General features: G+C 44.9%; 1 protein-coding gene across 8 annotated transcripts in view; it reads right to left on the reverse strand.

The window, feature by feature from the left end:
* TSPAN18 (tetraspanin 18) overlaps nt 1–23,043 on the reverse strand; it is a 160,426-nt gene extending 137,383 nt beyond the window's left edge. For 7 of the 8 annotated variants that reach the window (XM_064452286.1, XM_064452284.1, XM_064452285.1 and 4 more), the window contains exon 1: nt 9,260–9,431. The gene's annotated coding sequence lies outside the window, so the exon portion shown is untranslated. Of the gene's footprint in view, nt 1–9,259; nt 9,432–22,847 lie in introns of those variants that run through there. The other variant, XM_064452283.1, reaches the window with a different exon arrangement.
* Between the last annotated feature and the right edge of the window lie 1,512 nt (nt 23,044–24,555).

The raw sequence follows: 24,555 nt of genomic DNA on the forward strand, positions 1-24,555 counted from the left end.
TTCACTGTAGCTGGCAACAAGTTGTTGGTTTTTTTTGCATTTACTCTTCCAACAGTGTTTTAATAACAAATCTCCTAGGCAAAACATCTCTAATCACTGCAGAGCACAGCAAACTTCAAAAAACAACAGCAATTTTTAACATGTACTTCAAAATCAGCATGGTGTAGATTGGACAAACTAATATTGAGAATAGATGAATCAATGCTGTGACAATCAACTGTTATTATCTCAAACCCTTCATGTCCCACATTGGGTGCCAAAAAGGACTATCATTGTTCAGCCCCAGTCAGCAACTAAACACCACACAGCCGCTCGCTCACTCCCCCCACCCCTGTGGGATGGGGGAGAGAATCAGAAGAGCAAAAGCAAAAGAAAAAACCAACACATATGGGTTGAGATAGGAACAGTTTAATATTTAAAATAAAATAATTATGATTATTAATATAATAACAATAATTATAATATAGTAAAAAGGAAAAGGGAAAAGGAAAACAAAAAACCAAACGATACAGCCGCTTACCACCCACCGACCGACACTGCCAGTCCCTGAGTCGTAATTGCTGCCTGCCTGCCCCAGCCAGCTCCTCCCAGTTAACATACTGGGCATGATGTTACATGATATGGAATATCCCTTTGGCCAGTTTGAATCCGCTTTCTTAGCTGTGCCTCTTCACCTCCCGGCTTCTTGTGCACCTGGCAGAGCATGGGAAGCTAGAAGAGTCCTTGACTAGTACAAGCACTACCCAGCAACAACCAAATCATTGGTGTGTTATCAACATTGTTTTCATACTAAGTCCAGAGCACAGCACTATGGCAGCTGCAGTGAAGAAAATTAACTCTATCCCAGCTAAAACCACAACACAAGTAAATCCATTTATACCTTCCGTAAAAGGTTAGAATGAGGCATACTTCTCACACAGGTCTCCCACCGTTGGCAAATTCCTCTTCTTTCACACAAACCCTTTGCCCCTGATGCCCCTGAAGGACCCCCAGTTACTACTTCTCTTCCCTAACAAAGATGCAAGCTTGTGGCTTACTCCATTTTAAATATTCACACTTTCAAAAAACAACCCATGAGGCTTCACAGTTCCAATGCACTTTACCGAGATTAGCTAACAAGAACGTTCATCATGCCCACATGCTGGGGGTACTGTCTTTATTTTCACAGCTGGTGAGACAGATGCTCAGAAAAGCAATGCAACTTGCCCAGAGCCAAAGAAGCTCTACAAGCAGGCTGATGTTGGTGATGCTGGCATTTGCACCTCTCAGTTCTGGGCAGTAAAATCAGTGGCAGAACTTGGGAGTGAGAGTCCAACCCCCCTCCAAAACCCCTCTGCTCCCCAAGGCTACTGCAGAGCTTCAAAGCTGTTCCCAAAGAACATCACTGTACAGAAATACTACAAGAAATCCACTACAAACTGAAACTTGGAACTACCTGCAGCGGCATTAACCAAGAAAAGTAATGTTTTTAAACTAAATCTCTGATTCTTCTCCTGCCAAGCCCTCCCCACTGCAGTATCAAAATATAAACACACAAAATGCAAAGCCAGAAACCTGCTCCTTTCAGCACAGTGAGGAGGCAGGGGACGGGGCAACCAAACACACACACAAAAAAAACCACCAACCAAAACAAAACAAAAAAAAACCTTTTAATCCATCAAGCTTCTGGAAAACTCTATTCTTTCTTAATCTCAGACTGTGGTTCCTGACCAATTAACATTTAGAAGAAGAGAATCAGTTTTTAACTGGTAAAGCATCACTGTAAGCTGAAATCTTTATCAGTTTGGAAGGTCTTTTTTCAAGACTGGAACCCAGAGTTGTTCATCACATCAGCAAGGTGATTACATTGCCAATTCTCAGGCTCCCAAAGCAAAATGTAGGTCAGAGAGATCTATTGGTGCTTCCAGCTGTGTGCCTCGATTATTTCCAGAACTAACTCTCAGCTTTTCCTGTATCCTATTCAAAAAACAGTTCAGTACAACTCTAGAAGATCCCTGTTATGTGTCTATGCTTCAGCCATATTCCCATCAGAAGCAAAAGCTTTGTTGATCAACACAAAATAAGCACCTCATTCTAAGCAGCTCCAGGAATCCCCTCTGACGTTAACAGGAACAAAGGGTAGTCGGTAGTTCAAAAATACACCAGATCCAAAGTCCACCCCTCTTAACATTTTGAGACATTCAACCCTTTATTCTCAATTACTTCTCATACACATCCATTGTGGATCCACCACATTATCATTATTAAGTCCCACCAATTATTATCAGCCAAGACTGACGTCAAAAAGCATGCTGTTTTCAAATGATTACAGAAGTAAGTATATTGACAACAGTGACACTGGCTCCCATTCCAAAATCCACTGAATTTCCATACCTTTATCTCATTTACCCTGGCAGCAGGTTTGAGAAGTTCATCTGAAAGGCACACGCAGGTCCCAGAGACTTCTATGAGAAACAGGTTCTCAGCAGGTCTGAGAAACCAGCCCAGTATAGACATAAGCTCTCTCTGTACAAGAGGATCTGATTCTCTTCTCTCCCCAAGAAAATGAGATGTGCCATCAAGTCAGCCAAGAACAAGCCTGGTGTTGCTTTCCCAGCATAGCGTGTTCCAGTTCAGTGCCCTGCAAGGTCCGTGTCTCAAGAACAGGCAAAGTGTCAGTCAGTTCATTTAGACTATTTTTCCTGAAGAAGTGTAGACACTGTCACTTGGTGCAATCTTTATTACTCTAAAACTCCTTCCTCACAGGCTGTCATACACTGAGCTTTTCATAAGGAGTAAATATAGTAACTGTTTCCATAATAATGTTAAAAATACCCCAACAGATTAAATTCAACAGATGAAGCAGGGCCATAAATATGTATGTCTATCAACATGACCAAAATCACCCTTCTTCAAACTTGGGCATTGCGCCATGAAAGAAAAGCTGCTAGCATTACAATTTCAGTGATGAGCCTTATGAGAAGCACAAAGCTGCAGAAACAGTCAGTCCTGTAACCACGCACAACATACACAACCCAAGCTGCAGCCAGGGCCTCTAAGCTCCTGAGCCCCTGCTGGGCTGTGCCACTGACCCAGAGTCAACAAGTCACCATATGGTCCCATACCCCATCCTGTTCATCTCTCTTGTTCGGTTTCCAGACATCTGGGATGGCATAAAAAGTATTTAAAGCTGTTCATGACTCAAGTGAGAAGTCTGAAAGAATATAAGAGCTATTACTATCTCTGCTATACTACATGACTTTTCACACTGGCAGCTTGGTTTGGTTCCACTTCCCCAGGATCAACCACTGTAAGACTTTGTCCCCACTCTAGCGTCACAGACATCAGGAGTAAAGAGGATACTGGTTATACTGTTTCCAGAAGACTAACTAGGGCAGGCTCCAGATCACACTAGGCACCATACAGACAGTCCAAGAAAGTCCTTTTCTAACATGGCTATGCATCAGCAAAATGAGGGAGACAGAAGGGCAGGAACAGAGATGAACTAAACACGGTCAATCAACAGCTGAGCTGAGCAAACTCAGTCCTAAGCCCTAATTCACAAAATCATGCAGTCCTTTTAATAATCACAGAACCAAGTAATATCAAGCACATGGATAAGATCCAGTTTCAGCACTGTTTATTTCATCAAAACCATCTTCCGTTTCTTCCTGAAGTGATACATTGGCCTTAAAAAAATCTCAACTTCATTTGGGTTTAAGAACTGACTCTTCTACAGTGAGCTTTCTGATTTATTTCTCAAGTAGCTGGAAACTTCCATTTTAGAACATGTTTATTTAGTAAGTATATAGCAAAGGGAACATACTAATGACCAAAAAAAGCCCCAAAGGACAAGAACCCCACCAAGACTTACCAGTTGGAGGGACTACACAGGCAGGTGGGATCCTGTGCAGAAACAAGACCCATACTAAAAACGTGTGATAGTCAAAAACCCACTTCCATCATTTCTAAGGACAATGACAAGATACTAGTTTTTGTTTTCTTTTAACTGAATTTGGTGTGGGTAAATTGACACCACATGAATACTCTCAATTGTCATGTAATATCTGCTGCATATTAGTCCACCAAACATGAAGCATTCACATTAGGCACGTGGTCATCCAGAGCTTCCTGTATCAAGACACCTGCAGAGGCAATTCAGATAAAAAAAAAAACATAATAAATAAAAAAATATCACACATATACAAATCACCAGGATACTGAGCTTCTCTGCCTCTAGCTCTGATGAGGACCAATGAAGAACAGCACCTCCAAAACAACTCCACTGCCCTGGAAGAGTAAATGCTGCTGCTTATAAACTTTGGGAAAATGGACATCCTTCAAGTCCATTGCTAGAGAACAGAAGGTGGCAGAGGTGCAGAAGCAAATCCCATTTGGGGTCAATTTGTAAAAATCTTTATCTTTTGATTTGTTAGGTCTTACCTATGCAAAAAGAAATAAAAACACGCTGACAAACCGTTTTAGCAGCTGGTGTGTTAATAAAAAAAAAAAAGATGAACGCACAGCTTTGCTATAGCCACTTCTTTCAGTCTCAGACGACTTACACTAAATGAGCCTGTTACTGATCTTTACCGATGCAGAAATGATAAACAGCAAAGCCAGTGCTAAATGCTCCAAGGCAAGGGGCGGGGGTGGGGGAAGTCCCATCAGCTATTTGGTGAGCACTGAATTCACCTGAATTGTCTGGAACGAAGGGATAGGATAACTCATTCACCTTTCTGGAAACTCAAGACTGCAACAGCAGTAAAAAGAAAATAAGAAATGTGTCCGTTCCTTCCCCTACAAAAAGAATGCTGAACTGCGCAGTTACAAGCAATGGTAGGACCCAATACAACTCAGCTGTCATATCAGTTACAAATGAGATAGCAGAGACCATCAGAAAGCAAAGGTCTAGACATCTGGAACATATCCTCATATGCAATTAAAGTCCAGCAGTCTTCCCAGTGCTGAGAAGTGGTGGGAAGGGAGGGAACAGACAACACAAAATATTTAAGGAAATTTTAGAATGAATAAACATCATGAGAAAGAATAGAGCGGTCTGGACTGATTTTTCTGTACAACCTTTTTCTTCCTTCATTTGCTGCTTCCAATTAAGATTCGCAATCCTTTCCATGAAAAAATAAAATAAATAAAAAATGAGAACTCCTAAGAAATAGCTTAAAAGGGAATGAGCAATTTCAGATCCCAAAGAGCTCATTCCTCTGCATCTTGGGGGAGAAATACACAGGCTTTGTCCTCTCATGGAAATAAATTATTTGGTTTTGAGTGACTATTCTGAAGTGAAAACTGAAGAGCACCACTTCCCAGAGCAAGTTACTTTCCAACCCTCACTGTACTACTTGCCACAGCAAACAAACAAACAAAAATCACCCACAAGAAAAATGGATCTTTCCCTCACATTTTATTGATAAGTCAGTTTAGGTTAAACAATCAATCATACTAACATTAGTCAAAAACTCTTGAAAAAGCAAAAGTAGGGATTATTTTGCAACAATACCCCCAAACAAGGACTGCTTCAGCAGCCTCGAAGGATTAGCAAGGGATATAGATAATCATCTGTTGTAATTATAGCTCTCAAACAGACCTCGGACCTACTACCACCTCATGCAATGACTCATCTTCAAGATGTCAAGAGCTATGCACTACCTCGCAAAACTCTCCAAATACAACTTGAATAACCATCTGCTTATTTATATACCTTAAGCCTGTTTTGTAGCATCTGAACTTCTCTTTTCATGTCCTTCCTCATCTAAGGCCCACAGACCCATAAAACCAATAGCTTCTGTTCCCAGAGTTGTATCTGTTTTCCCGCAGCCTGGTGAGAACAGACAGGACTCGAGATAATTAAATAAAAACACAGGAACTGCATTATTTATTTTAAAGGAAAACGTGTCTTCTAGGAAGAAAGTCCTTTATTTGGGCAAATCTGAAAGCTGTTTATCAGCTTAAACTCGTTATCTGCCCATATGGTTTTAGAACTGTGGTTTAAAAAAAACAAACAAAAAAAAAACCCCAAAACACAAAACCAGGCACGCACTAGCTGATGAAATGTCATCTGCCCTTATGCCAGAAACTAGTATTTTTGCACTGACACCAAATTAGGATCCTTGCCACAAGTGAAGGGCTACCACAAGGATAGTCATTTTAATTATGAAGGGATCTTACAGAAGACAGCAAGGAAGGCAGGGGCAAAGCAAGAAAACCCATTCACAAAAATACAAAGTCGCTTAATTCACTTTTTGCCTCCTCTGCTCTAGTTCTTTCTGTCTGGGGAGGTGGGGCAGAAAGAGAGCAACCTAACTTAAAAAGAAAGAAAAAGGCAAGAGAATGAGAAGACAGAGCCAATAAATACACATCAAAGCATGAGATGGCTCTGCTTCAACTGCCTACAGTATTCAATCTGGGATAGATTAAGGCAAGACAAAAGGTGCTAGGAGGGAAAATACTACCCCTACAGGAACGCAGACCCTCTCTCCCACTTGCTCAGTCCTAATGCTGAGAGACCACCAAGATCCCAGCCACCTCTGCTGCGCTGAAAGCAGCAAGCGCACGTGATAGACCCAGTTTTACAGAAACATTTCTCCACCGTCATCTGCTGTCAGGGACCAGCTCCACGCAGTGAGGTGGTTTGAAGCCCTCCCTGTTCCCCCGCCTGCAGCGGAGCAGCTCCCCACTGCAGCAGAGCAGGAGTTGCGTTTACTGATTCTGTGAGTCATAATTAGCCACGGGACGCCGGACAAAAGGTTTAGCACAGGACATTAAACCTGACTGCCTGAGCTATCAACTTGGTTATTCCAAGAAGAGAGAAACAACTGAAGTTACAGTAACAGATGTTCCTTGTGTTTTATGAACTGCAGTATTACTGCTGGTTACAGATCCAGTTTCTGCCTTTTAAGAGAGACCTGCAATGCTGCATGTATGAAATTATTTGGACTAAGCGACACACAGGCAACTTGGCAAAGGACTTAAGGATAGCTCAGCATTTTCACACGCACACAATGATTCCCGTTTCCCTTTCGTCCAGCCCCACCCTGAGAAGTATAAAAATGTAAAAGCAGCCAAAAATGAGATCATGCCAAATAGAGTCGTTTGTTGCCATCAGCTGAGGCAAGGGTGAAACACTCAGATCCCACTCCTCTTTTGTGAAAAACACACTCAGCCTCTCTTTGGTTTCCATTGTGGGGAAATCGAGTTGCTTGGATCTAAGTTTTCAGTGAGCCTGGAAACGAAAGACTGGTGCTCTTCTCAGGATGTCTTAGCCTTACACCCCAGAGGGAATAAAGTGATTTCCCCATAATTTACAAAGGAAATCTGAAATACTTACCCTATGAGCAAAAGCCACCCCCAAGCTCATTTTGCTCCTCTGTACCTAATGAGGCAAGCAGAGAGGCGGCCGGCGCTAGGAAGGCTTTGCTGGAAGAGCTACGCTGAGGCCGCACAGCAAGAAAGCCCTCTCGTGGAAACTGCCAGCATCACCCACCCGAGCCCTCCTCCCTCGGAGCCGGCCACGGCACGGGGGGGTCACAGTCTACCCCAGTGCAGAGCATCCCCTCGGCTCCCACCGCGCCCCTGGTACTCTCTGGGCTGCGGACTGATGGTTCGCCTCCATCTGTCCCTTCCCCAAGGAATAACTGCCCCTTCACCTGCATCTCTCACGGGTTTAAACACACAGCAATGTGGGTAGCAAAGCAATTTGTGGGAAAGGTCTGCTTTACAGAAAGGGTGGGACAAGCAGTAGAAATTTTATCTAGATTTTGCTGGCAGTCTGCAGTATCTCAGAAAAGTTAGTGCTCTTCCTTTCTTCTTCTCACCCGCTATGCTTAAATTCATGGCAACTGTATTGCATGGTATTTTAGCTTACGCCAACAAAAGCTGTACCTCAGCCACAACAAATACAGAAACATTAACTGCCTTCCAGGGAGGGTCGAACATTTGAATCATTTTAACATAGTATACAAATATTTCAGTGAAAACAGATGATAAAGAAGTGCATCTATACATTATGCTACAGTCAAGTTTGAAAGATTCCCAAGTTATGGAAAAGACAAAGAACGCACCTATTTCTCCCAAGGACACCCCTATCATTTGCTCTCAGTTTGTATACTTTTGAGACAGAACAACTGCCACTCCTTACAAAAGTGCTGAATAACAAAATAATAATTTTGCTGGTAGAATCTGTCAACCATTTGGATACAACCTGTGGCATTAAGGTAGCTCTTTAATAACGCCGCACACTTTACCCACTAGGAAAAACCCAGGGCAAACCTGTGCTCACAATTTGCATATACCCAGCCAGGCACGCAGCCATCTCAGCGCGCTTCTGCCCAAGTAGCTTGGGTAGCCATTGGCTATTCAGTGAAATACGTGCCTAGAGTCTATTGTGTTCAAATTTTCTCTTATTATAGACATACAAGCAGTAATCAGGCTGAGCTTACTAATTGCTGGGAGCAAAAATACCAAACTTAACAGAAAACCCTCCAAGTACAATGCATTTGAAAACACGCTGCCTACTCGCTCACTCCAACATTTAAATACAAAAGTTATGATAAAACTTGCAGGGCCCAGCTGTACGGTTTGTAACACCCACGCACCACAGTGGGGTGGCACCTCCCTAACACGTTGTTGCAGCTATAAATCTCTATTTATAGCGGGGACTGACCCGCGGTGGCAGGACTGCAGTTTGCCCTTCAGCAAAACGCGAATGAGAAAATTCCCACCGGATAGGACTGAAGTCAGAACGACACGTAACCCTCCAACCTTCCTCATCCAAACTTGAGGGGTGGCAGCTGACCCCGAAACGCCACAAACGCAGAGCGGAGCGTCCCAGGCGCAGCCAGCAGGCACCCAGCGGCTCCTCCCTCCGCTCGCCTTCACAGCAAGAGGCATCCCGAACAAGAAAATACAGAGGTATCGAGGGCAGGCTCTGAGGGCACCGACCCCGGCAAGGTGTTACCAGCGGGGCGAGTTCGGCTGGCCAGGGCTGCCGGGAGCCTCCTCCCGCTCCCTTCCTGGCGCTGCTCTCAGACGACCCGGCGCTTCAGCCCCGAGAAACTCGCATGCCGGGGAGCCGTAGCGGTCCCGCACCCCCCCGGGGAAACCGGGCGAGGGTGGGGGATGCGAGCCCCCTCCCATGGGTGCCCCAGCCGCGGGGCGGTGCCAAGCCGCAGCCGGCACCCCTGGCAGGAGGGACGGGACCCTGGGCAGGCTGGCCAAGGAGAGGCAGCCGGGGTGCACCGAGACGCGAACGCCAGCTCTTTACCTGCCGGTGGCTGCAGCAGGCTCCGGCGACGGCTCCCCGGGGACAGACGGACTGAGCTGGGGGCGGGCGGGCGGCTCCCGGTGGCGCTAGGCTCCCACTGCCGTGCTCTCCCCTTGCCCGGTAGCCGTGGAGCGCTGAAGCCGCCCGCCCCGCCGACTCCACCTCCCGGACGTGCCCCCTTCTCCGCCCCCGCCCGCTCCAGCCCGGCTCAGCCGGGCCCAGCCCCGCCCAGCTCCGGCGGCCAGGCGTGCCCCCGCCCCTGCCCAACCACCCTCCTCGCTCGCCGCCCCGTCCCTCGCCACAAAACTTCCTGGGTGCCCTCGGCCGGAGTCGCCAAAGGCAGCCAGGGGACTCGGAACCTTTCCACAACGCGCCCGGGCGCCGGTTCGACGGTTTTGGGGGTGCGGGAGAGGCGGTCCCTGAAGGGGGGTCCAGGGGGAGCCAGCCTGGGGCCTCACCCCTGGGGGGTGAGCCCTGAGCCCGCCCAGCTCGCAGGAGGCACCAGAGAGAGGAAGGAGAGCTGCCTGCTCCCTATTTCCAGGGTGCCCCTGTACACCCGATGGGATTCTGGTGCACCAGGGGTGATCCCTGGGATGCAAAAAAAGAGACCAGAAAGGTGGAGGGGCACTTGTTGGCTGGTATCTGCCAACTGGTATCATACCAAATGTATGAAATTTAATAAGAGCAAGTGCCGGATTTTACACCTGGGGCACGGCAACCCTGGATGTACATACAGCCTGGGGAACAAGAGGCTGGAGAGCAGCTTTGCGGAGAGGGACAGAATCACAGAATGGTAGGGGTTGGAAGGGACCTCTGGAGATCATCGCATCCAAACCCCTGCTTGAGCAGGGACACCTAAAGCAGGGGGCACAGGACTGCATCCAAGTGGGTTTTGAATGTCTCCAGGGAAGGAAACTCCACAGCCTCTCTGGGCAGCCTTTTCCACTGCTCTGTCACCCTCACAGGAAAAGTTTTTTTCTCATATTGAGGTGGAACTTCCTGTGTTCCAACTTGTGCCCATTGCCCCTTCTCCTGTCGCGGGGCACTACTGAAAAGAGCCTGGTCCCATCATCCTGACACCCACCCTTCAGATATTTATAAGATTGATGAAATCCCCCTTCAGTCTTCCCTTCTCCAGGCTGAACAAACCCATCTCTCAGCCTTTCCTCATAAGGGAGATGCTCCAGTCTCCTGATCATCTTGGTAGCTCTCAGCTGGACTTGTTCAAGGAGTTCCCTGTCCTTCTTAAACTGGCGGGCCCAAAACTGGACAGAGTACTCCAAATCTGGTCTCACTAGGACAGAGTAGAGGAGGAGGATAACCTCTCTCGACCTGCTGTCCACACTCCTTTTAATGAATCCCAGGATACCATTGGCCTTCTTGGCCACTAGGGCACGTTGCTGGCTCATGATCAGCTGCTTGTCCACCAGCGCTCCCAGGTCCTTCTCAGCAGAGCCACTTCCCAGTAGGTCAGCCCCCAACTTGTACTGCTGCATGGGGTTGTTCCTCCCCAGGTGCAGGACCTTGCCCTTGCTTTTTTTGAATTTCATCAGGTTCCCCCCAGACCAGCTCTCCAGCCTGTCCAGGTCTCGCTGGATGGCAGCACAGCCTTCCAGCATATCAGCCACTCCTCCCAGCTTGGTGTCATCAGCAAACTTGGTGAGGTTACACTCTATCCCATCATCCAGGTCACTGATGAATATGTTGAACAGGACTGGACCCAGCACAGACCCCTGGGGAACACCACTAGTGACAGGCCTCCATCCAGACTCTGCCTTGTTGATCACAACCCTCTGAGTTCTGTTGTTGAGCCAGTTCTCTGTCCACCTCACTGTCCACTCCCTTAGCTTGCCTTTTGAGGATGCTATGGGAGACAGTGTTGAATGCCTTACTGAAGTCAAGATAGACAACATCCACTGCTCTCCCTTCGTCGACCCAGCCAGTCACGCCATCATAGAAGGCTATCAGCTTGGTCAAGCATGATCTTCCCTTGGTGAATCCATGTTGACTGTTTCTGATAACCTCCTTGTTCTCTACATGCCTGGAGATGACCTCCAGGATGAACAGCTCCATCACCTTTCCAGGGATGGAGGTGAGGCTGACTGGCCTATAGTTCCCCAGGTCCTCCTTCTTGCTCTTTTTGAAGATAGGAGTGATATTTGCTTTCCTCCAGTTCTTGGGAACCTCTCCTGTCCTCCGTGACCTTTCAAAGATGATGGAGAGTGGCTCAGCAAGAAGAAGACGTGGGGGTTCTGGTCGATGGCAAGTTGAACATGAGCCAACGGTGTGCCCAGGCAGCCAAGAGGGCCAGCCATGTCCTGGGATGCATCAAGCCCTGCATTGCAGCCAGTTGAGGGAGGTAACTGTCCGGCTCTGCTCTGCGCTTGTGTGGCCTCACCTCAAGTGCTGTCTGCAGTTTTGGGCGCCACAGTATATTAAGGATAGAAAGCTAGTAGAGAGTGTCCAGAGAGGGCCACGATGTCGGCGAAGGGTTTAGAGGGGAAGCCATATGAGGAGTGGTTAACTCACTTGGTTTGTTCAGCCTGGAGAAGAGAAGGCCGAGGACAGACCTCATTGCAGAATACAGCTTCCTCACAAGGGGAGGAAGAGGGGCAAGCACTGATCTCCACTCTGGTGACCAGCGATAGGACCTGAGTGAATGGCAGGAAGATGTGCCAGGGGAAGTTTAGACTGGATATTAGGAAAAGGTTCTTCACCCAGAGGATAGTGGAGCACTGGAACAGGCTCCCCAGGGAGGCAGTCATGGCACCAAGCCTGACAATATTCAAGAAGCAGTTGGAGAATGCCCTCAGAGATATGGTGTGAATTTTGGGGTTGTCCTGTGTAGGGACAGGAGTTGGACTCGATGATCCTTGTGGGTCCCTTCCAACTCAGGACATTCTATGATCCTATGGTATCTGCAATTACAAATCACTAAAGGAACTTGGACTGTCTAGCTCTCAACAGGAAAAGTTAGCTCATCAACTATCAAATTGAACTTTGTTTTCTTCTGTGGACATTGCACATTGTTTATTAGCCAAACAAGAACTGTTGAAAAATCTTAATGTTTGACTGTATTATTTGACAATTTGTAAATAAACCCATCTCTCCTTCTTTCTATCTATCGGCACACACAATGGCCTGTGTGGAGCCATTGACAGCAGCAGCTTGTGTGAGGGAGGGCGAGAGTAAGTAGGGATCAACATGGGTTCGGTATCATGACACATCATCGTTCTTGCCAAAACTGACAATTACCACTGGACTTTTCCAAGGTGGATGGGCCACCTATACTTAACCTGGAAAAGGAACATGTATATAATTATATATTATTAATAAATTGAGAGCTGCCTAAATGCATTCAGAGATTGCTCGGAGAAACTTCAAACAAAGAGTGACACTGCAGGATTGGAAAGCCTTTCAAAAATGTGCACCAAGCCAAATGAAGAGCCTATGTTTGTGACATGGGAAAAGCCAGCCCTCCTAAGCCTAGTTTCCTAAGGAAATACAGCTTGTGCCATTGTGCTCTGCATGCATGCCAATAACTTCTGAGCCAGTTAAACAATTTCAATTAAGTTTGACAATTACAAATTACAGAAAAATAGATAATTGTGTAGAATAAGTTGTCTCTTTTACTGCTCTTGCACACAGGAGTACTGTATCCTGAGTCCCAACATCATCCAACAGATACCAGGGAATCCACATGAGGGTTCAACTCAACTGTGCCTAGGGAAATCACACTTCACTGGTCCTGATGCTCACAAAAGTACTCGCTGGTTTGGAGGGAAAGAAACTGAGGGAGGAAAAAGTGTACAGAAGTAACACTGTTATTCTCAGTAAGAGTCGATAGCTCAGGAGGAAGGGTATTAGTAAATTGGACATTGCGCTCACATGTAACAACAGAGATAGCACTAAAGAATTTGCAATCCTGCAAGGGCCAGATCCTGCAAGTGGTCCTGTGCAGACAGGTCCTTGTGCTGATAAGAAGTCCTGTTTATTTCATGGTGCTCTGCAAGATGGGGGATGCAGCTCTGGACCCTCAGAGCTTCAAGAATGAAAGGCAACACAAATGTCAACAGCACGGTATGAAGGAAAAAAGATGCACCAGCATCTCTGTATAAATATATCTTCTAATGCCTCATATATCTGGTAATGAACAGTTACAAGGCTCCCCAGGTGAAGATATTTGTTGGTGTTGGCTTTGTTTTTTCCTAACGTGATACAAAACCAGGGAGGTACACATAGAATTTAACAGTTATGGTCCCAAATTCATTTCTGTGTAATAGCAAAACTAGATTACACAAGATCATATTTGTAACGTATGTTTTGTTACAGTCTATTGCTTAAGACAGGCAATCATTTAAAGGTCTGATATTTTCTCGTAATGCTTGGGCCCATGTTTTTCCCTTTCTGTTTCACTGTTCATTTATTTGTGTCACAGCATGATCCTACCTCTCCTTGGTCTTTGTGTCAGAGTAGGGGATTTCCATTTCTTTATTAGACACAGTTTGACACGAGGTAATAGTCTCGTTTCTCATTTGATTCCCTTGCAAAGGACTCAGAGTGCTGTTTTCCAGGAGGCTGGCTTGTCATACCCCTCAAGCAGCATATCATGGTTCTTTCAGGCAGAGATTATATTGGTGCTCTGTAGACCCATCAAACTGGGCTCCCTTGGTCCTCCCTCTGCACTCCCCCGTAACAATCTCACACATTTACCCCTGCATTGTCACAGGATCATATCATGACCCCACACGCCAGGCAGTTTTGCTGTGTGCCTGGTGAATAAACCACTAAAATGTGTGTGTATCTGCACAGACCTCATACAGAGGGTTTCTAGAAAACTGAGTGAGCTTAGTCCTGCCCAAAACACCAGTTTTAAACAGCTCCAGATTCTATAGACAAGATCCCTTCCTCATCAGGGACCTCTTGGCATTTTTCCAACAACTGCCCCCACCGTCCCCCTCCAGTGACATCATTATTCTGATATTTTGGAAGAAAGTATAGGGCAATGTATCCTAAGACTTGTTTTTTCTGTTTTCCATCCTGATTCTGTAAAACTTTTGTAAATGAACAAAAGTCAGCTATATGTGACCCTAGCTTTCAAATCTTCCACATGCTCGCAAAGACACAATAGTGCTCTTACATGCTCAAATGTGCAACTTAAGGGGCCACTATTGAAAATGAGCTTCCCGAGTTTATAGTGCTTTCACTATCATGAAGGAACTGCTTTGTGAATCCCAGCCAGCACTGAATTGAGTTTTGCATTTAAAGCTGGGGTTTACATTCTTTGTTATGTGTAAAGGATATAGTATAGCCTCTGCGAACTTAAAGCATAATAGCAATCTTGGATAAAACCAGTTTTACCACAGATAAACTTGTGAGAGGGCTGTTTTACTTGTTTTCTGATAAATACATCACAGAAATGAAATCAGGAGGAGGAAATAGTTCCATGGTTTAGCCCAAAACACTAAAGCCACTTTCTCCTGTTTCAGAAGTGCCTAGAGCTGCAACCTTCCCACTGCTGAAGGGTCTGTCCCTTGAATATTACATCATACATATCATAGAATCATAGAATCAGTAAGGTTGGAAAAGACCCTTAAGATCATCAAATCCAACCACTAACCTATCACTCCCAAGTCCACCACTAAACCACATCCTCATGCACCACATCTACCCTTCTTTTAAATACCTCCAGGGATGGAGACTCCACCACCTCCCTGGGCAGCCTGTTCCACTGTTTGACAGCCCTTTTGGTGAAGTTAACCTAAACTCCCCCTGGCGCAGCTTGAGGCCATTTCCTCTCGTCCTATCGCTTGTTACTAAGGAGAAGAGACCGACCCCCACCTCACTACAACCTCCTTTCAGGTAGTTGTAGAGAGCGATAAGGTCTCCCCTCAGCCTCCTCTTCTCCAGGATAAACAATCCCAATTCCCTCAGCCGCTCCTCATAGGACTTGTTCTCTACACCCTTCACCGAATAGTCTCTCTGTTACACTTCTGATAGGCTTGAGTTTTCAGAAGCAGAAACTGCAATGTTGGGAAGCCATGAACAAATCAGGGCAGGTTCCTCTCTGGTGTAACTGTATGGATTTAGGAGAGAATTGAATTTCACACCATACAGCTAACCCATTACTTATGAACCCTTTCCCGTCTGTGCTTCACATCTTAGTTCTCAACTTCACAGTTTCCCTGTTGCTTCCTTCCCTGGCCTCCCCACCTTTCCTCCCACTTCCTTTGCCTTCAGACTGCTCCCTTTCTTCTCCTATTATTTTCTTTCAGTAGTTCTGCTACCTTCTTTCCCAATTTGCTGTGAAGGCAGATAAAGCAGGAATCCAACCACGATCCAGCTTGGCTGTGGTTCCTAAAGCTGGATTGACACACAGCCCAGCTCATTGCCTAGGCAGATGGGCAGAAGGAAACACTCTGGCATCTGCATGCTGGAACCTAAGTACCAGTCTATTTCCAGATAACCATAGCACATTCCAGGAGCAATGTGCACTCAGTAGAAACCACATAGTGTTATTAACTCTGCCATGAGACTGAATGGCACTTCTGAGAGTGCAAAACAAACAAGGTCTTAGCCACAAAGAGCTTAAGATGACAACTGACTGTCTGAACCTCCTCACCTGCTCCCAGATAAAGACAGTAAAGTAAGCAATCTTGTTTCTTCTGAAATTTCAAGTGCTTGTAGTGCTGACTAGAGTTACACTGATCAGTGTGCTCTCTCATCTGCTGTCAGACTGCTGTCCCAGGGCCCCTCCATCAGGCCTGGGAAAACAGCACAAGGGGGCAGTTGATGTATTGGTAGCAAGAAGTTTGTTCAAGCTTCGTTATTAAAATAATAATTAAAACCATGCCAGTGTATTTTTCAACCCAGTTTTGCTTTCCTGGTCTCAGCTGGGAAAACCAGAGCTAAACTGTTTACGAGCTGGTTTCTTTGTCAATATCAGCATTTCCCAATCATTTTCATCCAAGCAACAACTAACATTTTGGAGAAAAAAATATCACAGGCCCTCATGCAGCTTTGCCGTGGTAATTTTTTTTAAATCAAGAACTAAGTTGCATTTTGAATATTCATGTACAGATTTATTTTGCCCAACTTTGTTTTTGTATTTACTTGATAACAGAGTAACATATAGGTATGTTTTTCTGAAGTGAAAAAGCAGGTTTTGTCATCATTTCACTTGTGACCTTCTCATGTCTCTCAGACCCACAGACCACAAGATGGGAAGCAGGCTTCTAGGGCAAAAGGCAGGCTCTTCATAAGGTTATCCAATCCATGAACAATACTTAAAGCTCATTGAGATGCTCACATGGGTAGACATAATTTTCTTAAATGCTTTCCTGCCCACCTCCCTCCTTCCTTGTCTTTGGAGTTACAAGATTACACAAAAGAACTGGTGGTGGTGTCTAAAACCAAAACTCCAGAAGCAACGATTGAATGAACCCTTGGACTCTGCCCAGGAAAATCTCAATTAAAAGAATTCTTTGTAATAATTTTAATATTAAGCATTGAAGGGATACTTTTTAAGAAAAATGAATATATTTAAGATTATAGACATCTATCTACACTGCTAACAATGGGTAAAGCTGTATATTACTGAACTGGAAAAAAACCAGAAAATATCCTGTCCACTGTTCACCTTTTTTCCTTAAGTTTCCTAAAATGGAGCTTATGCCAAAACCCCAAGATTTCCAACTGCACATCCTTTGAGAAAGTTCTCAATGTTCATGGTTCCTCTGAAATTTGCAGCTGAGCTTTTTCTGTACTTCCTGAACCCTACATGGGAACACCCTTTGTTTCCCACAATCTTTTTGGTAATTTTCACTAAGGACAAGCAAAATGGAGGCTCCCATTTGTACCAGAAACCCCACAGCTCCTTTCCTTTAAATATGACAAGAGAGACAAATACAGAGAAACAGTTATCCCCATTTACAAATAGGAAATTGAGGCACAAAAAATGAATGCTGAAGAAGTACTAGAGGTCTGTGGCAGCTCCAGGACATGAGCTAGGAGATCCTGGATCCCAGACAAGTGACTTACTCATCCAAACATCTATCCTCGAATGTTTTGACAATCCTTGGCGTTTGCATTTCTCTCATAATACAAAGGGAGGAGGCTCAAACGCACTTTTAAAACTCCAGCTGACACTAAAATCCTGAAGCTATTTTTATTCTCTTAAGAATTTACAAAGCACCTTTCTCCTTTAAAAAAAAGAAAGCTAGTAAACATAGCTTCAGGGTTTATTGTTCCTTGAGATGTTCCAATTAATTAACACTTTATTGGACAGTTAGAGTTCTTCATTATTTTTCTGATAAAGATACGGCATGTGGTTCACAGAGAAAAGCAGTAACTGCCGGGGGCAGATGGAAGTGTTGAAAACTTCACTTCTGACAACAGTTAGATGGTCACCCTGCAATTTGTTTCAACACAGCCAGTTGTGTTGCCATAACTTGTTAAACATCTGCTAAAAACATATGGAATCCTCCTGAGGGATGTAAGTTGATGCCATTCAAACTATTTCACTGCTTCCCTTCTCCCCACATGGCTCCTTCCAGAGAGCCAACTGAAGCAAAGGATTCTAATGTCTATATGTAGAAAGGAATCCCTAGCCAGCAAAGTGGTGATAGCTCCCCTTGAATCTGGGAGAAGGTCCTATCCAAGCAAATTCTTCTAAAGCACATGTAACATGGCTAAGGAGAAAAACAAAACTCGACATCAGAACTCGACATCAGTCATCCCACTGGGCCCTTAGGTTAAGGGAGGTAGCATGGTGTGTCGTATGGCAAAACTATTCCCCATGCTGTAGGAGCTGGTTTACATGGGGGGTACCAGGTTAGCTGGGAGATTGCTGAAATTATGACCTTTGGCATGGAAGGACCTAAAGTTTTTCCTGGTATCACATAAAATAGAATTTTATTAAATCCAGAAATTTGGACTGTTCTCTGCTAAACGCTGGGCTAAACACTCATGGCTCTGTAAAATGAGTGCAAGAGGCTGTAAAATGCAACCACAGTGTCAATGACTTGGAGCATCACAACTGTCACTCAATTTGCATGGTATAAAGGTTGCTGGACATCACACACGATCCCAGAATTTTTTATTATCAAATTCAGTGCCCTAGGTGGGGTGTAGCTTGTAAGATCTGGACTGATGTCCAGTGAAAGATGGAGATGTCATATCCTAACAAGTCCATGAATCGATGATTGGATGGTGATGCTACTATAACCCCATTGGGAGAGCTGTCAGAAAGTACACAGCTTTCTTTTACTCCCAGCAACATCTCTGTTTTTTCTCAGTTATGCTACTTTCTTTAATAAAAGATAGTACTTCTCTGCACACTTCTTTTCACTTGTCATGCACCCCCCTTCCAAGCATACACACAGCCAGGGCAGAAACAAAACTGCACAGGTTTTGCTTCTTTTTCCTCAGTCTCAAGAGTCCTTTTGTGCATGTGTGCATAAGGCAGCCCTGCTTTTCTGTCAATAAAAGGGAACTTGTAAGTGAATAGAGCATCCATGATGGGTACAGGAGCTGCAAAATTGCTGAATGCTGCACGGTGGGATTGAGGCAGACTTGGTGAAAAATAAGATGAGTTATTTTTCAAAATGTAGTAATAAAATGGTCCTTGTGAACCTTTCACCAGGCACTAATTAATCAGCCTCTCATTTTCACAGGGGAGAAAATGAATGCCAGGAATATGCAGTGATTTCCCCAAGAGGGCATCAGGATTAGAATTTAGGGCTCCTAATCTGTGATCAAACCACATGATTGCAGCTCTATCAGCTAGTTCAGGCATGAGGTTTTTTTACCTGAAGATGAAAACCCTTTCACTGGCTGGACACTCATTAGTTGGAACAACTGTTGTACAAATATGGTTATTTTACAGCTTAAAAATATGGATTCTTCACAGGCTGGAACTACATGGGTCCCTTCTCTGACAGATACCTGCTGTTAATGTTTTAAACAACATTATGAGTTACTAGCTGCTGTTTCCTATCAGGAAGAGATAAACTGTGGATTTATTAAAGGCTGAAGCCAACTTCACCCCTGTTTTTACCGGACTGATTTCAATGAAATAATACCAAGTATTATGCTAAATAGCTCTAAGTAGTATGATAAGTAGCTCTTAGTGACCTACTGAGAATAATTTACTGTACATACATCATGAAAGCTTACAAAGCAAGAGAAAAGAAGCATCTCTTTCTTTCCTGTTTTTCTGAGCTACGTTCAGAGAAGGATCCAGAATCGATATTCTGTTTGAAAGATGCCCAAGATACTCTTTCAGTCTACTAGAAGGTTGAATCCAGCAAACCCTTGAAACTTGAGAAGCATGGAAAGCCTGGCAAAGGCTCTGAAGCTTCCTGCTTTTCCCTCTTGTAACCAGCCCCTTTGCACAGCCTTTCATGCCACTTGTGGTCCTGTCTGTGTCAACAAGTTGCAGAAGTGGCTGTGAAAGTTAAAAACATTAGAAAAAAATGTTAACCAGACTTCTCTGAAATCGTGGAAACTACAGCTGAATCAGGACTGAGGAGTTTAGAGGGGAACAGGGGTTTGCGCAAACCACTTCTGCAGCACTGCTTTTAAGATGGTTTCAGTTGCTCTAGTAGAGGTGCAGAGGCAAAGCAGCAGTGCAAGCCCTCAGGTTAGCTCCTTCTGTGCAGTCTGCAATCCAGTCTGTGCTTTTGCATCTCCCTCCTTCTCAGTATGTGTCTCAGCTTCTCTCCTGCTTTCATCTCCTTTTTCTCTAGGCTCATTTTCTCTCACAATCTCCAGCCCTGTTGTGTTCTCTGTAGGACTTTCACTCTAACTGTTTACTTTCCCCCATGTATCCCTGTGATAACCTCTCGCTCACTCACTATCAGGTCTCTGTGTTGTCCTCCGGCTGATCTCATTTTGGTTCTACAGATAAAGATGCAAAGCACAGAGTGAGTAGGGAAAGGAGGGTCAGACGCAGACAGAGGGGCTTTTCTCTTTAACCTGACAAAATGGGGGCAAGTACCTCTGTTGCAAGCAGAAGCAATGGCATGTTAGAAAGGATGAGAATGGAAATTCTGGCTTTCTTGGAAACAGTCACTGAAATGAAGCAATAGTTTTGGGAATAGTTTAAGACCTTATCAAGTTCAACAAGAATTGTACAGTCTTGCACCTGGGAAAACATAATCCGGGAGTACAGCACAGACTGGGATCCACCTGGCTGGAGAGCAGCTCTGTCAAAAGGGACCTGGGGGTCCTGGCGGACAGGAAGCTCAACATGAGCGAACAGTGTGCTGCTGCGGCCAAGAAGGCCAACAGGATGCTGGGTTGCATCAAAAAGGGCATCACCAGCAGAGATAAAGAAGTCGTTATTCGCTCTACTCAGCGCTTGTCAGGCCACACCTGGAGTACTGTGTACAGTTCTGGTCCCTGCTATACAAAAAGGATGTGGACAGACTGGATGGGGTCCAGAGAAGGGCCACCAAGATGACCAAAGGACTGGGAAGCCTGCCATGCGAGGATAGGCTGGGAGAACTGGGTTTGTTCAGCCTTGAGAAAAGGAGGCTCAGAGGGGATCTCATCACCATCTACCAGTACTTAAGGGGCAGCTAAAAAGAAGATGGAGACTCCCTTTTTACAAGGAGTCCCATGGAGAGGACAAGGGGGAATGGACACAAGTTGCTCTTGAGGAGATTCCGATTGGACACAAGAGGAAAATTTTTCACAGTGAGGACAGTCAACCATTGGAATAATCTCCCCAGGGAAGTGGTTGACTCAGCCACGTTGGACACCTTCAAAAGTCATCTGGACAGGGTGCTGGGCCATCTTGTTTAGACTGTGCCCTTCCTAGAAAGGTTGGACTAGATGATCCCTGAGGTCCCTTCCAACCTGGGATTCTGTGAACCCCAGGGTATTGATAGAGCAGCTGGTCTCCGTCCAACTGGGATTCCCTGCATTCCAGGGCTGTAATCAGGCAAATAGAGAATTTGCCAACCAAGGCTTTATTCAATGTGCCAGGGAGCAGCCATCCCTTCACCTGAACTAGCGATGGCTTCACTAATGTGCAGCATGTGCACGAGTCACTAAAAAGACTTCACCCTTCATCAGAGAAGTGCAGTTGCGTGTGCAGCAGGACTGGCAGAGGCAAGGGATGGCAAGCTATTAAGGATGAAGCCTAATGGCCCCTTGAGAGCGTTGGGAGTGGGGAAATAAAATAAAATTAAAAAAAACCTTCACCTGCATTTTAATCACACCCAAGGGAAGACATGAGATTTAATACAAAACATTACACAGCTGCTTTGCAATATGAGATTAAGTTAATGTAACAGGATGAATAAAAATATTCCCACTCCCACTTTCTGAAACATTCTGCCCTGAGGCAGTGAGAGAAATGGCACAGAATGCAAAATGAGGCAGGGGGATGAGCTAGAGATGCTTTTAAGCTCTGTGCAAGTCACCCATCCAAAGCTGGGCTCTGACACAAATCTCCTTCAGCATCTCAAATTAATAATTCATCCTTAGCTGGGCGATCATTACAAGATCTCCTTTTGAAGACAGACAGTCAGAGAGAACAAATATGAGAGTTAATGCTGGCTGGCAATACTGTGAATCTTTGAAAGCAACAGGCTGTGACAGTACTTCTTAGGTTCTCCTAGCGCTATGCTTAGAGCCTGGGCATCTGCAAAAGACTGTAAATGTGCGTATATGAGGAGTGACCCACTTCGGCAGTTGGAAGTTGGAATGCCTCCCAGATGCACATATGACGTTTTGGCAACGCAGAGAGAGAGTTGTTCAAGGAACCTAGGAAAAGAGTTCAGAAGAGGAAAAAAATACCAAAGCAGCAAAACATCTAGTTCTAAACTCTTTGTAATCAGTCATGCAAGATAAGCTGCTATCAAGGTCACAAGAGGTCTTTGTGGTAGAAATGTGGCGACTTCCTTCAGCCACCAAGAGAAGTTGTAAGCTCACATCACAGCCTGTCAAAGACTTAGCCATAAATTGATTTACAAGATAGATTGATTTACAAGAATCAGCTGCAGATATAACATTTTTACTTTTCAAGCTGTAGAGTAAATGCGTGTCCCTTGACAAGTAGCTTTGCCTGGTAACCCCATCAACAACTTATGAAGTAAGAGTGGTATTTCCTTAGTGCTCAGCATGACAGGTAGTGTGCAGTTCACAAAATACACCTCCATGCATAATCAACAATTTCTAAAAATAACTATTTCCCATTCCTGATAAATTTATCAGAAATATCCAACTGATCATTGTGCACATTTTGCACTTAACTTTTTGGGAAAGCAGTCCCATTAGGTCCTGGAAATTAAGCAGCTTCTAGCACTGACTAGGCCTTGGAAAACAAACCCAGATCTCAGCAATTCCTGTGAGTCAGATGTGATTTTCTTCTTTTATTCCAGATGAGAATTCACAACTTCAGGGTGATGCCAGTCATATAAATAAGCAAAACAGAGACTTGCCTAGGACAGCAGTGTGCTCAGGGACAGCGTGCTGCCTATTTAGTCACCACAGGAGCTCTGGAAGGGCAGGCTGGCAGTGGCTGCAGCTGTTCAGACAGAAGTTGGGGTTATTCAGAACAGGTGCAGCAGTCACTTACCTGATTTGTCTCAGGTGTCTGTTGGCAGTAGTGGTAGCAATCCCAGTTCTGCAGTGCTCTCCTCCTCAGCCTGCAATTACAGTTGCACCCCTCCCTACTACTCTTCTCTTGCCTGTGGAAAAAGCCATCTTGCGCCAGTCCCTCATCCTGGGCGCTGAAAAATTCAACTTTGTCTATGCTGTTAAGAAGCCTTGAGTCACCCTGCACGCACTGGTGATGCTCTGCAGCTGGAGGTGTTCTGAGTGAGATGTAAATCAAGATACATGGTCATAAAGCAGCTAGTGACAAATCTTGGAGGCAAAAAAAAGGTGTTATCTTTAGTAACCAGGCCAAATGCCAGCTCCAGCTAAGATAACAAACATTTCTACTGACTTCCTGCAATTTTCCTTCAGTGAAATATTATCCTATTTACTTCCTGCCAGAGTGTCATTTAACATTGTTTTGCCAGTCTACTGTGATTCACTCAAAGGAAGCTGCATTTCAGTAAAAACTAAAGTAACTCCACTATATTAAACATGTGCCCAAACTGTGAGATGCAGAATGAAATTTATATACATATTCAAGAGGCTGCATGAATTTAGTGGTTTAGTTTAATTTTGGTCAATGAAATTAGCAATAATCCTTAATTGTAGGAAAACCCAACAAACTGGTTAAGTACCTGGATGACATAAGCATTCCTGTCTGTACCCAGAGAGTACATCTTACTAAAATAATTTCTTCAGAACAACAGCAAGACCCTCTTCCTATAGCACCCTGATCCTGGATTCCAGCAGCCACTAATCCTATCACCTGGAAACAACTGCTGCTCCTAGAGACTGCACTGAAGTGCTCTCCAACCAGCAGGTACCAGCCAGTTTCCACTATTTTTCATCATAACTGCTGGGCCATATCTACACCAACATTTGCTGCACATATTGCAGTTCTGCCTCAACAATGCCTTGCAGACACCATCAGGTGATACAAGTGCTTTGTCATAATATATCACTTGAACCCAAGATAAAACTACACCAAAGGAATTCATCCCTACCTGTGTATTTGTACTGGAATATGCCAGTGCAGCTGAGGAAGATGGAACAGCTCCTAAAGTAGGCAGGAAGGACTGTTGTTTTTCTGTTCACAATGGGTTTCCTCATCAATCAGGCACATTCATTAAACCTTGCTTCCTCTAGCAGGATCACGATAAAGGGCAGTTATGGAGGAGGAAAAGGAGTACAGACTTATGACTTGCCATCTTCCAGGAGTTGTCCTAATGATTAATTGAATCCACCGCTTTCATGAGGCTGAGTCCTCACTGAATGGGTGATCAATGTATTCACATTCTAGTGTGACTTTACTTTAAGAAGACATCCTCTCTACGCATGTAAGGCCATGTCTTTCACAGGAGCATCAGGTACCAAGCACAAATCACAGGCTGAGGAGGAAAGGCATAGCTGTTCACTGAAATTCAGGTAATGTCAGCGACACAGGATTCATAAGGCCAGCCCTGCTGTAGATAATAGGCAATGTCTCCATCAAGTGTCACACTGTTCACATGTCCTTGCTTCTCCCTTTCCTCCCAGAGCACTGATGGTGGTGTTGATGGAGATAGGACTACAGCCAGCTGTTCTCTGACATGAGGTGTGTTAGGCAGTGGGATACTGCTCTCAGCTCCAGAAGCTGTCAAAGCCATCATGGATTTATATTCTGAGGAAGTAATTAGGGACTCTCC

This window comes from Phalacrocorax carbo, chromosome 5 (assembly GCF_963921805.1).
Source record: "Phalacrocorax carbo chromosome 5, bPhaCar2.1, whole genome shotgun sequence".
NCBI lineage: Eukaryota > Metazoa > Chordata > Aves > Suliformes > Phalacrocoracidae > Phalacrocorax > Phalacrocorax carbo.